At 36.4% G+C, this 12,532-nt stretch overlaps 1 long non-coding RNA gene across 1 annotated transcript in view; it reads left to right on the forward strand.

Annotated features, from left to right (window-relative positions):
• Nucleotides 1–12,472, forward strand: part of LOC107628358 — a 19,404-nt gene extending 6,932 nt beyond the window's left edge. Inside the window, exon 3 of the long non-coding RNA XR_001617740.2 lies at nucleotides 12,461–12,472. This is a non-coding gene — a long non-coding RNA (uncharacterized LOC107628358). The remainder of the gene's footprint in view (nucleotides 1–12,460) is intronic.

Genomic DNA, 12,532 nt, shown 5'->3' on the forward strand with positions numbered 1-12,532 from the left:
CCCCTATAACCTCCGTATGGAGTCGAATAACCAATTTTTAAGCTTTGAATATACTGGGAGAAATATAATAAATTTAATTTTCGAAATAAAAACTTGGTTAACCGGATGAAAATATTATGGGAATGGCAGTTCGTCCCTCCCATGGTGAGGACAGTAGCTTAGTCCCACTCACAAAATGATGAGATTGACTATTTTGATAAACGAATGGGGTTACTACATATTATAACTGATGAAATTAATTGACTTAGTGATATGATTGAATGTGATATGAAAACTGAAGTGGGAATGATGTGGGTTTCGTTCCGTTTGCGTATTATTGTGGCACCTGCACTGAGTAAGAATGGTGGCTTTATCCTGTTTGCTCGTAGTTGTAGTGTGATATGGGGATGGAGATCTTGCCCACATTTTCTCTGTTTACAAGTTGGAAAGGCACTAATCCTTTGTTTTATATGGCACGACCTCCATAAGAAGGTGGTAGGGTACTTTTCCTTGGAACATTACCCCCCTTGAGTACCTCCAAGAGAAGGTGGTAGAGCACTCTTCTTCGAAATTTATTCCTCCTGGAGATGCACAGCAAAGAGACAATGTCGAGATTAGTTACTGGATGTGTCGAGTCTAGTACTTTAACCAACACGTGAGCTCATGGCCAGTAGGACAAACATGAATCATGTGTATTTATTTGCTATTGTTTGAGTATGCACCATTATTTTTGGTTTGCCTATATAAATAATTCTATTTAACTGCTAGTTGTACTACTTGTTCTAATTGTGTTTATTTCTGATTGCCTTGTATTTGGATTGTGTTTGTGATTGATCCTACTGAACTAAGAAATCTTAAGATTGAGGTTAAAGATGATGATTTATTGAAATAAAAAATATTTGTTTTAATTTATATATTTATTATTGGGTATTAGAAATAAAAAATATTCGTATTGTTAGCATTTTTCTAACCTTCCTTAATTTTAACCGTAATTAGGCCTAAAAGCTCGCCCACCTCATTGGAAATAAATGTAATCTAATCAGTTTTTATCTAATAATACTATACATTGGTATAATCATAGGAGAATTAACTTTAGCGAATTAACAATACGCTGTTTAGTTATCACAGAAGTATTTTTATATATAGAATTATCAATCAATTATGTGTGACTTCTGATGAAAATAATATATTCAACATAGATATTATTTGTTAGGTAAAAGGATAATAGATTGACAAAGAAAATTAATTACAATATGTATATTCATTTTAACAAAAATTCTTTTATCCAATACTATAAAAATTATCATGGTCACACTGAATTACTACAGGTTCAACTTCCATTGGTAGCGGTAGAATTATTAAATTGGGACATTTTTGGGCTATAGTATTCATTAACCAAACAATTAATGAAACACTCATCTATGCCTTCTCATTTTGAGTACATTTATACATAAAAGAAATTATACCTAAAGAAAAAAAGAAAAGAAAAGCAGAGTTGAAATAGCAAAAACGATAAAAATGATGATTTTTATAATTTTGTGTGGTTATCTATATATAGAAGACTAGAAGACCATGATTATCAAACAAAATTAATTTGTATTTATTGCATTCAATTTGAATAAGTAAAAAATCATCTTATTTTAGTTTAGCCCTTAATTCACATTATTTGAATTTAGCTCAATATATATGATTTGATTTGATTTAATTATTAATAAAAAATATCTCGATTGTCTATTTTATTCATATATTTATTATTTTAATAATTAATAAATTAATCACTCTTAGAAGCATATCACGTCAGCTTCATCATTAAGTGCACAGAAACTTGATTTTTATATAATAGAATAGATAATAAATATAATAGATGAGAATATGATATGTGATTTATTTTAATTATAAAATTAGTAATATATAATAGATTTTTTATGAATTTTTATTGCTTGTTTGTTGTTAATTTTTACGTTATTACTTAACAATTTCCACTTATAAAATTATCAACTATCTAATATTATGGTTTAGTTAATAAGAATGATGACATTAATTTTTTTCCTAAGCCTTGGTATTATTTATAATTAGAAAAGAGGCATAAATAAATTTATTTCCTTGATGAATGTTAATTTTATTGTAAAATTCTATATTATCTTTAAAATTTTAGCTAATTGAATCTAATTCCTACATTTTGAAATAAATTTACTCGAGAAAATTAAAATGTAAATCACATTATTAATACAAAATTACTTTATTAATATAATTAATGGTGCTTATTTGAACAAATAAATTTAATTTCTAATGATATTAAAGTCAACCCATTTTATTGTCTTATGCCTTCAAAAAATTCACAAAATTGACATAAAAATCTAATAATTGAGAAAAAAAATCATCATAATGGATATATTTATTTTAAGAAATATTCTTCTATCTAATACTATAAAAAATACATTGGCCACCTTGAATTACTACAGGTTCAATTTTCATCGGCAGTGGTAGAATGTCTAGATTAAGATATTTTCGGGTTATAGTATTCGTTAAACAAACAATCAATGAAATATTCATCCGTGCCTTCTCATTTTGAGTATATTTATACATAAAAGAAATCTATTCTATTATATAAAAATCAGATTTTTACACTTAATGGTGGAGCTGACATGGCATGCTTTTGAGAATGTTTTTCAATTTATTTCTTTTAATTCTATAAAGCAAATCAATTATAACTAATTAATGATATCAATTAATTAATTTATATGCTTCTGGAGAGTATTTTTCAATTTATTTCTTTTAATTCTATAAAGCAAATCAATTATAACTAATTAATGATATCAATTAATTAATTTAATTAGACATTCAAATCTGACAATTTATTACAATTTATATAAATTGATTAATTATAATTAATTATATCAATTAATTAATTTAGTTAATTATATTAATTAGTTTATTTTTTTCAATGTCATTTATTTTTACTTAAATAAATTTAGATAAAAAAATATTTAAATCTGTAACAATCATGAATAAATTATCACATGCTTTTTATTTTACTAAAGATGTTGTTGGTTAGAAGATAAAAATAAGGTTTAATAACCGAATCTATTCTATTATATAAATATCGGATTTCTACACTTAATGATGGAGTTGATGTGGCATACTTCTAAGAATGTTTCTCGATTTGTTTTTTTAATTCTGTAAAGCAAATCAATTATAACTAATTAATGATATCAATTAATTAATTTGATTAGACATTCAAATTTCACAATTAATTATACCAATTAATTAATTTAGTTAATTATATTAATTATTTGATTTGATTTGATCGGAGTAAATATCAAATTATTTTAGTAAATAATAAATATGATAACGAAATACATAAATTAATTTAATTATTTTATTTCTTTCAATGTCATCTATTTATACGAAATCATAATGTGTTTTTTACTCATTCCTTCTCTTTTTTCTCTTTCTTTCTCTCTCTCTTGTGTTTAGGGTATAATTTTTGTAATTTATTTAATTTTTATTTCTTTTATCACTACTTATATATTTTATTTTTTTATATTTTTTAAATATTTTTGTCTATTTTAGTTGCTCATTAGACACGTATTTTTTTCTTCTAACTTTTGATTAACAAAAGAGATGTGTCTTTTTTACAGTATTTTTAAATAATCTTACTATAATTTTGTTTTGTAATATTTTCTTTTATCATGTGTACTTCATGTGTTTAAGAAGTTGAATTAAAGTTATAATATGATATATAAAATTATAGTATAATTTACAGCATGCTAAAATATTAGGACATTATCATATAGATATTTTTGAAATTGTCCATTAAATTCAATCATATAGGATCTTGAAAATTATACAATTATGTAATTATTTATTTTTTTCATATAATTATTGTATTGATCATTTACATTAGTGAGACTATTTTTATTATTAATATTTATAAATATACTATTATCTGTATAATTAATTGAATCATCTTATTCGTTTAAGTTTAATTCTATTAAATTAATTATTCGAAGTGTCATCGCTATTTCTATTTTTTAAGATTTTTTCAATATTATTTAACAATTATAATAACATGATAATAGTTAAAAAAAAAGATAGAATAACAATTTTTTTAATGCGAAAATAGGGCAAAAAGAATAAATTTATTTAATAACTTTTTCAGAATATATATGTTTCTTCTTTATAGATAATTATTGTAAGGCATAAAAAAACTCTAACAATTATTAAGATTAAATGATCGTTATAAAAACAATGCCAATTTAAATGATATACAAATAAATCATGCCAAACATAATTAAGAACTTAAAAGGGTTATTTATGAAAGAATATAGTTTATAACATTTATTTTATTTTTACTATTTATTTAAAAAAATCATAATTACTTAACAATCTTTATTTTTTAAATTCAATATTGTTACAGATCCGGCCCACGGATCCCACACCCGGAACGATCTTGGAACCCGGCTACCCAGATCCGAGCCGCTCTGCCTATCTAGAAGGTCTGGAATCGGCCCATTAAAAGCTCCTAACCAACTTTCGAATTCAAACATCTCCCTTATCTTAGCCAAACAAGATAAGATAAGATAACAACCATCGCTTATAAATAGAGGACCCAGGTCCCTCCAGGTATTCATTCATTCCTCACATCTTATACCTCTTTGATCCATTCTGACTTGAGCGTCGGAGTGTTTTTGCAGGTACCTCCCCCATTGCTCCAGTCAAGTGATCCAGCATCCGCCTCAACCCGCAAGTTTCCGATCCATCTCTCAACCCGTACCGGAGACATCTTGTACATTGGCGCCGTCTGTGGGGACTTACACCGATTGAGTCAGAATGGCGGACGAACTTGAAGAGCATTCGGTTAGCCACCAAGATAACTCCCGAACAAGGAACCCTACTCCTGAACACCAAGAAACTGTACCCCACGGAAGGATAGCAAGCACCATCCGCCAAACTACTCCAGCGCATAACAAAGAGAACGACCCCGTTATCATCGAAGCACGACATCCCGAAAATCCAGGAGACAAAGCAGCCCAAATAATCCCAGACCTCTGCCTCCGTGTACAGGAACTCGAGGGCCGAGTCGCTACTAAGGAAAAATACAACACCGAAAACGGAAGTCACGCGACCTCCAGATCAAGATCTCGCCACGGCAGATCGCCAGAACAGCAACATACCAAGAGGCACACTCGAAGCATCTTGCGTGACCCGAGACACGGCAGGTCGCCAGGACGACGACATAGCAAAAGGTACGACCGTAGCGTCTCCTGCGATCTAGTTCATACGGACGATGACCGACGGCACCGAGAGACCAAACGCACGAGAAACGACCACGTAATAATGGGAGCCACTCCCTTCACAGAGAGAATCTTAAAAGCGAAACTCCCAAAAGGATTTGATAAACACATGGACATGAAGTACTAGTGCACGAAATTGTGATGTCCAGGCTCAAATAATCCCTGGCAACGTGAGCAACTTGGTATGCGCAATCGTAATTACACTTTGATCATGTAAAATTTATGGCTCTTTCTTTCCCCGGCAATGGCGCCAAGAACATGGTGCCAATACCATGGTTCACAACTTCGATACAACTAACCAGCAAGTGCACTGGGTCGTCCAAGTAATACCTTACGTGAGTAAGGGTCGAATCCCACGGAGATTGTTGGTATGAAGCAAGCTATGGTCACCTTGCAAATCTCAGTTAGGCAGATATAAATTGATAATGGTTTTTTCGAATAATAATTAGTAGAATAGGGATAAAAATACTTATATAATTCATTGGTGAGAATTTTAGATAAGCGAATGGAGATGCTTTCGTTCCTCTGAACCTCTGCTTTCCTGTTATCTTCATCCAATCAGTCTTACTCCTTTCCATGGGATACATAAATGCCACAGACACATAATTGGGTGAACCTTTTCAGATTGTGACTCAGCTTTGCTAAAGTCCCCAATTAGAGGTGTCCAGGGTTCTTAAGCACACTCTTCTTTTGCTTTGGACCTTGACTTTAACCGCTCAGTCTCAAGTTTTCAGTTGACACCTACACGCCACAAGCACATGGTTAGGGACAGCTTGGTTTAGCCGCTTAGACCAGGATTTTATTCCTTTAGGCCCTCCTATCCACTGATGCTCAAAGCCTTGGGATCCTTAGGGTTTAGGGTTTAGGGTTTAGGGTTTAAGGGTTATTGGCTTTTTGCTCTTGCCTCTTGGTTTTAAGAGCTTTTGGCTTTTTCTGCTTGCTTTTTTCTTTTTATATTTTTTTTTCGCCTAAATTTTTTTTTCTGCAAGCTTTGTTCTTTGCTACTTTTTCTTGCTTCAAGAATCATTTTTATGATTTTTCAGATTATCAAATAACCTGTCTCCTAGTCATCATTCTTTCAAGAGCCAACATATATAACATTCTTAAACAACAACTTCAAAAGACATATGCACTGTTCAAGCATACATTCAGAAAACAAGAAGCATTGTCACCACATCAATATAATTAAGCTAAGTTCAAGGATAAATTCGAAACTCATGTACTTCTTGTTCTTTTGAATTAAAACATTTTTTATTTAAGAGAGGTGATGGATTCATAGGACATTCATAACTTTAAGACAAAGTTACTAACTACTAATGATCATGTAATGAAGACACAAACATAGATAAGCACATAACATAGAAAACGAAAAACAGAAGAAATAAGAGCAAGGAATGAATCCACCTTAGTGATGGTGGCGTTTCCTTCTTGAGGAACCAATGATGTCCTTGAGCTCTTCTATGTCTTTTCCTTGTCTTTGTTGCTCCTCCCTCATTGCTTTTTGATCTTTTCTTATTTCATGAAGGATGATGGAGTGTTCTTGATGTTCCACCCTTAGTTGCTTCCAATAGTTGTGTGGAAGAAAATGTATCCCCTGAGGTATCTCAGGGATCTCTTGATTTGCAGTCAAATGTTCTACCACTGAGCTATAGACCCTTGATGGAAGCTTTTGTCTTCCCTTTCCTCTTTCTAGAGGTTTCTCTGGCCTTAGGTGCCATCAATGGTTATGGAAAAAACAAAAAAGCTATGCTTTTACCACACCAAACTTAGAATGTTGCTCGCCCTCGAGCAAAAGAAGAAAGAATAGAAGAATAAGAAGAAGACATGGAGGAGATGGATGGGAGTGTGTATTCGGCCATATGGGTGGGATTGGGTGGGAAAGAGATGTTGAATTTTGAAGGTAGTGGGTGTATGGATGTGAGTGGTAAATGGAAAACAGAAGGGATGATCATGAATGGAAAGAGAGATGATGAGGTAGGTGGGGATCCTGTGGGGTTCACAGATCCTGAGATAATCCTGTGGGAAGAAGACTTACCAAGAACAACTTGAAGATCATGAAGAACACTATGAATGCATGAAATTTTCGAAAAATACAAGATGCACATGCAATTGACACCAAACTTAAGACATGACTCATGACTCAAACAAGAAACAGAAAAATATTTTTGATTTTTATGATTTTCTAATTTTTTTTGGATTTTTTTCGAAAATTATATGAAAAAGAAAAATAAGGATTCCAAAATTTTTAATATGAATTCCAGGAATCTTGCATTCTTAGTCTAAAACTTCAGTCCAGGAATTAGACATGGCTCACTAGCCAGCCAAGCTTTCAATGAAAGCTTCGGTCCAAAACACTAGACATGGCCAATGGCCAGCCAAGCTTCAGCATTTAACACCAGAGTATATTGCTCTTGATAACAAATTGCAAGCCTCAGTCCAAATAAATTTAGACATGGCTTTACAGCCAGCCAGGCTTCACATGCTTCGTGAAACACTAGAATTCATTCTTAAAAATTCTGAATCTAAATTTTTTTTTTTTTGAAAACAGGTGAGAAAGTTTTGAAATATTTTTGAACAATTTTTGAAAAGAAAACAAAAAGAAAATTACCTAATCTGAGCAACAGGATGAACCGTCAGTTGTCCAAACTCGAACAATCCCCGGCAACGGCGCCAAAAACTTGGTGCACGAAATTGTGATGTCCAGGCTCAAACAATCCCTGGCAACGTGAGCAACTTGGTATGTGCAATCGTAATTACACTTTGATCATGTAAAATTCATGGCTCTTTCTTTCCCCGGCAATGGCGCCAAGAACATGGTGCCAATACCATGGTTCACAACTTCGATACAACTAACCAGCAAGTGCACTGGGTCGTCCAAGTAATACTTTACGTGAGTAAGGTCGAATCCCACGGAGATTGTGGGTATGAAGCAAGCTATGGTCACCTTGCAAATCTCAGTTAGGCAGATATAAATTGATAATGGTGTTTTCGAATAATAATTAGTAGAATAGGGATAGAAATACTTATATAATTCATTGGTGAGAATTTCAGATAAGCGAATGGAGATGCTTTCGTTCCTCTAAACCTCTGCTTTCCTGCTATCTTCATCCAATCAGTCTTACTCCTTTCCATGGCTGGCTTTATGCAAGGGCATCACCGTTGTCAGTGGCTACATCCCCTCCTCTCAGTGAAAAATATGCTCACATGCTCTGTCACAGCACGGCTAATCATCTGTCGGTTCTCGATCATGCTGGAATAGGATTCACCCTCCTTTTGCGTCTGTCACTAACGCCCAGCAATCGCGAGTTTGAAGCTCGTCACAGTCATTCAATCATTGAATCCTACTCGGAATACCACAGATGATGAGCGTCACACATAATCATCACCTTCATCACGTTCTTGGGTGCGAATGGATATCTTAGAAGCGAAATAAGATGAATTGAATAGAAAACAGTAGTACTTTGCATTAATCTTTGAGGAACAGCAGAGCTCCACACCTTAATCTATGGAGTGTAGAAACTCTACCGTTAAAAATACATAAGTGAAGGTCCAGGCATGGCCGAGATGGCCAGCCCCCATGGTCTAAGAACAATGCGTTCAAAGATACCTAATACAATAGTAAAAGGTCCTATTTATAATAAACTAGCTACTAGGGTTTACATGAGTAAGTAATTGATGCATAAATCCACTTCTGGGGCCCACTTGGTGTGTGCTTGGGCTGGGCTTTGAGTGTTGCACGTGTAGAGGTCCTTCTTGGAGTTGAACGTCAGCTTTTGTGCCAGTTTGGGCGTTCAACTCTGGTTTTGGCTCCTTTTCTGGCGCTGGACGCCATATTTGGGCAGAAAGCTGGCGTTGAACGCCAGTTTAAGTCATCTATTCTTGGCCAAAGTATGGACTATTATATATTGCTGGAAAGCCCTGGATGTCTACTTTCCAACGCAATTGGAAGCGCGCCATTTCGAGTTCTGTAGCTCCAGAAAATCCATTTTAAGTGCAGAAAGGTCAGAATCCAACAGTATCAGCAGTCCTTCTTCAACCTCTGAATCTAATTTCTGCTCAAGTCCCTCAATTTCAGCCAGAAAATACCTGAAATCACAGAAAAACACACAAACTCATAGTAAAGTCCAGAAATGTGAATTTAACATAAAAACTAATGAAAACATCCCTAAAAGTAACTAGATCCTACTAAAAACATACTAAAAACAATGTCAAAAAGCGTATAAATTATCCGCTCATCAAGTACGACGGAACCAAAGATCCCCAAGAGCACCTAACGGCCTTCGAGGCCAGGATGAACCTAGAAGGCACCGCCGATGCCGTCCGATGCAAAGCCTTCCCAGTAACCCTAGCTGGACCAGCGATCAAATGGTTTAATGCCCTCCCCAACGGATCCATAACCGGCTTCCAGAATCACCAAAGCCAAACACCCCATCAACCTATTGGGAGTCACGCAGAAACAAGACGAGTCCACAAGGAAATACCTCGACCAATTCAACGACGAGTGCCTGACAGTCAACGGACTCACAGACTCGGTCGCAAGCCTTTGCCTTACAAACGGACTCACAAACGAGGACTTCCGAAAACACCTCACTACCAAACCAGTATGGACTATGCACGAAATACAAAGCGTCGCTAAAGAGTACATAAAGGACGAAAAAGTAAGCCAAGTCGTAGCCACCAACAAACGGCAGCACGGCAGCACACAACACGGCTTGCCGACACCTCAGCATAACCCCCCTCTAGAGAGAATCAGAAGGAACACCACAAGCCAGTGAACACAAACCGACCCCCCAGAGTCGGAAAATTCTCCAACTACACACCACTGACAGCACCGATCACCGAGATATACCACCAAATAGCAGACCGCGGCATCCTCCCGAAGGCTCGACAGCTAAAAGAGAGAACATGTGGCAACAAGACCTTCTACTGCGACTACCACCGAGGATATGGACATAGGACGCAGGACTGCTTTGATTTAAAAGACGCCCTTGAACAAGCTATACGAGACGGCAAACTCTCCGAGTTCGCGAAAATCATCAGGGAACCAAGACGCGCAGAAAAGGAAAGATCACCAGAAAGAGAAGGACGTAACCTGAGAGCACAACGACAAGGCCCCAGAGAAAGCCCGGAAACTGACCCGACCATTATCGTGAACGTCATCAGAGGCAAAGACGTCCCGGGGAAATCAAAATCGGCACTAAAAAAGGACCTCAAAGTACTGGCAGTCAGACAATAAAATGCAACCACCACCGATAAAGCAATAACGTTCTCCCCCGAGGACTGCCAACACAGTACCTCGGTGGAAGATGCCCCCTTCGTCATCTCGGCAAAAATCGAAACCGGACTAGTCAAAAGAATACTAGTCGACACGGGAGCGGACTCCAACATCCTTTTTAGAGGGGCTTTCAACAAACTCGGAGTCTGCGACGACAACCTCCAAACACACCGTAACGGAGTAACCGGGCTAGGGGATAACTTCCTCAAACCGGATGGCTCGATCACCCTCCCTCTTACCATAGGAAAGGGAGACCAGAGGAAGACAATTCTGTCCGAATTCGTAGTCCTCAAAGACTCCACCGCCTATAGTGTCATCCTTGGAAGGAAAACAATAAATGGCCTCTCCGCCGTCATCTTCACCAAATACCTCCTAATGAAGTTCACAGCAGAAGATGGCTCTGTTGGGACTATCCACGGAGACCGGAAAACCGCGGCAAAATGCGACAACACCAGCTTAGCCCTACAGAAGAGATCCCGGGACATGGCCGGCATATTCTTAGCTGACCTGGACGCTCGACAAGACGGGCAACCTCGACTAGAACTAGAGGGAGACATGGAGAAGTTACAAATAGGCCAAACCAAAGAAGAACACACTTTCATCAACCGGAACCTCCCCTACGACATTAAGGAGGACCTCTCTCGCCTCTTAAAATGGAATAGAGATATGTTCGCATTCACACCCGCCGACATGCCGGGTATAGACCCCGACCTAATATCCCACCGGCTAGCTGTAGACCCTATGGCCAAGACCGTCACACAAAAGAGACGAAAAATGTCCCCCGATCGAGCTACCGAAGTCAAAAAGCAAGTCAAAGCCCTCCTCGAAGCATGCTTCATCAGCGAACTACCCTATGCGACCTGGCTGGCTAACGTCGTACTAGTCAAAAAAGCTAACAGAAAATGGCGGATGTGCGTCGAATACACAGACTTAAACAAAGCCTGTCCAAAAGATGCCTTTCCCCTACCAAACACTGACGGACTAGTAGACGCTGCATCTGGCCACCAATACCTCAGCTTCATGGACGCATACTCCGGGTACAATCAGATACCCATGCACCGGCCCGACGAGGAAAAAACGGTCTTCATCAGCCTGACGGCACGTACGGTTTCAAAGTCATGCCCTTCAGCCTAAAAAACGCCGGAGCCACCTACCAAAGACTCGTTAACAAAATATTCCAAGATCTGTCCGGGACCAAGCTAGAAGTCTATATAGACAACATGCTCGCAAAGACCGAATCTAGCGAACAACTCATCAACAACCTCGAACTCATAATGGATACCTTAAGGAAGCATCGAATGCTCCTCAACCTGACCAAACGTGCATTTAGGATGGATGCAGAAAAGTTTCTCGGCTTGATGATCACACAACGCGAGGTAGAGGTAAACCCCGAAAAATGCAGAGCTGTCCTCGAAATGGCAAGCTGACGTTAGGATTTTTTGCTAGTAAAGAATTTTATAAAAATAGTCGTGTTGTAGATATAGATTCTAAACCAACAGAAATCCCTTCGTACAAACGTTTTGGTTGTCACAAGTAACAAACCCCTTTAAATTTGATAACCGAGTATTTAAACCTCGGGTCCTCTTCTCAAGGAACTGCAGGGAAGTATGTTCTTATTATTGGTTATGAAGATTGTAAATTGGGGTTTTGAAGGTAGGGAACAAGTAATTTAAATTGCAATTTAAAATAAGTAAAAGACTGTAATTTAAATAAATAACTGTAAAACACACTTTTGGCAAGATATGAGAAATTAGAAGTCCTATCCTAGTTATCCTTATCAATGATGATGAAAATTGAATCTCAATTCCACTCAATTAGTCTTTACTTAAAGTAAAGAAAGGTCAAGTGACTAATTAGTTTGATCTTCGAATCCTAGTTAATCCCTAAGGAAAGATTGGGATTATAGAAGTTCAGTTCAATTAGCAAAGATAACAATTATCAATCATGCTTGAGTTTGATAACTCCTGAGTTACTGATTTCT

This window comes from Arachis ipaensis, chromosome B02 (assembly GCF_000816755.2).
Source record: "Arachis ipaensis cultivar K30076 chromosome B02, Araip1.1, whole genome shotgun sequence".
NCBI classification, from domain to species: Eukaryota; Viridiplantae; Streptophyta; class Magnoliopsida; order Fabales; family Fabaceae; genus Arachis; species Arachis ipaensis.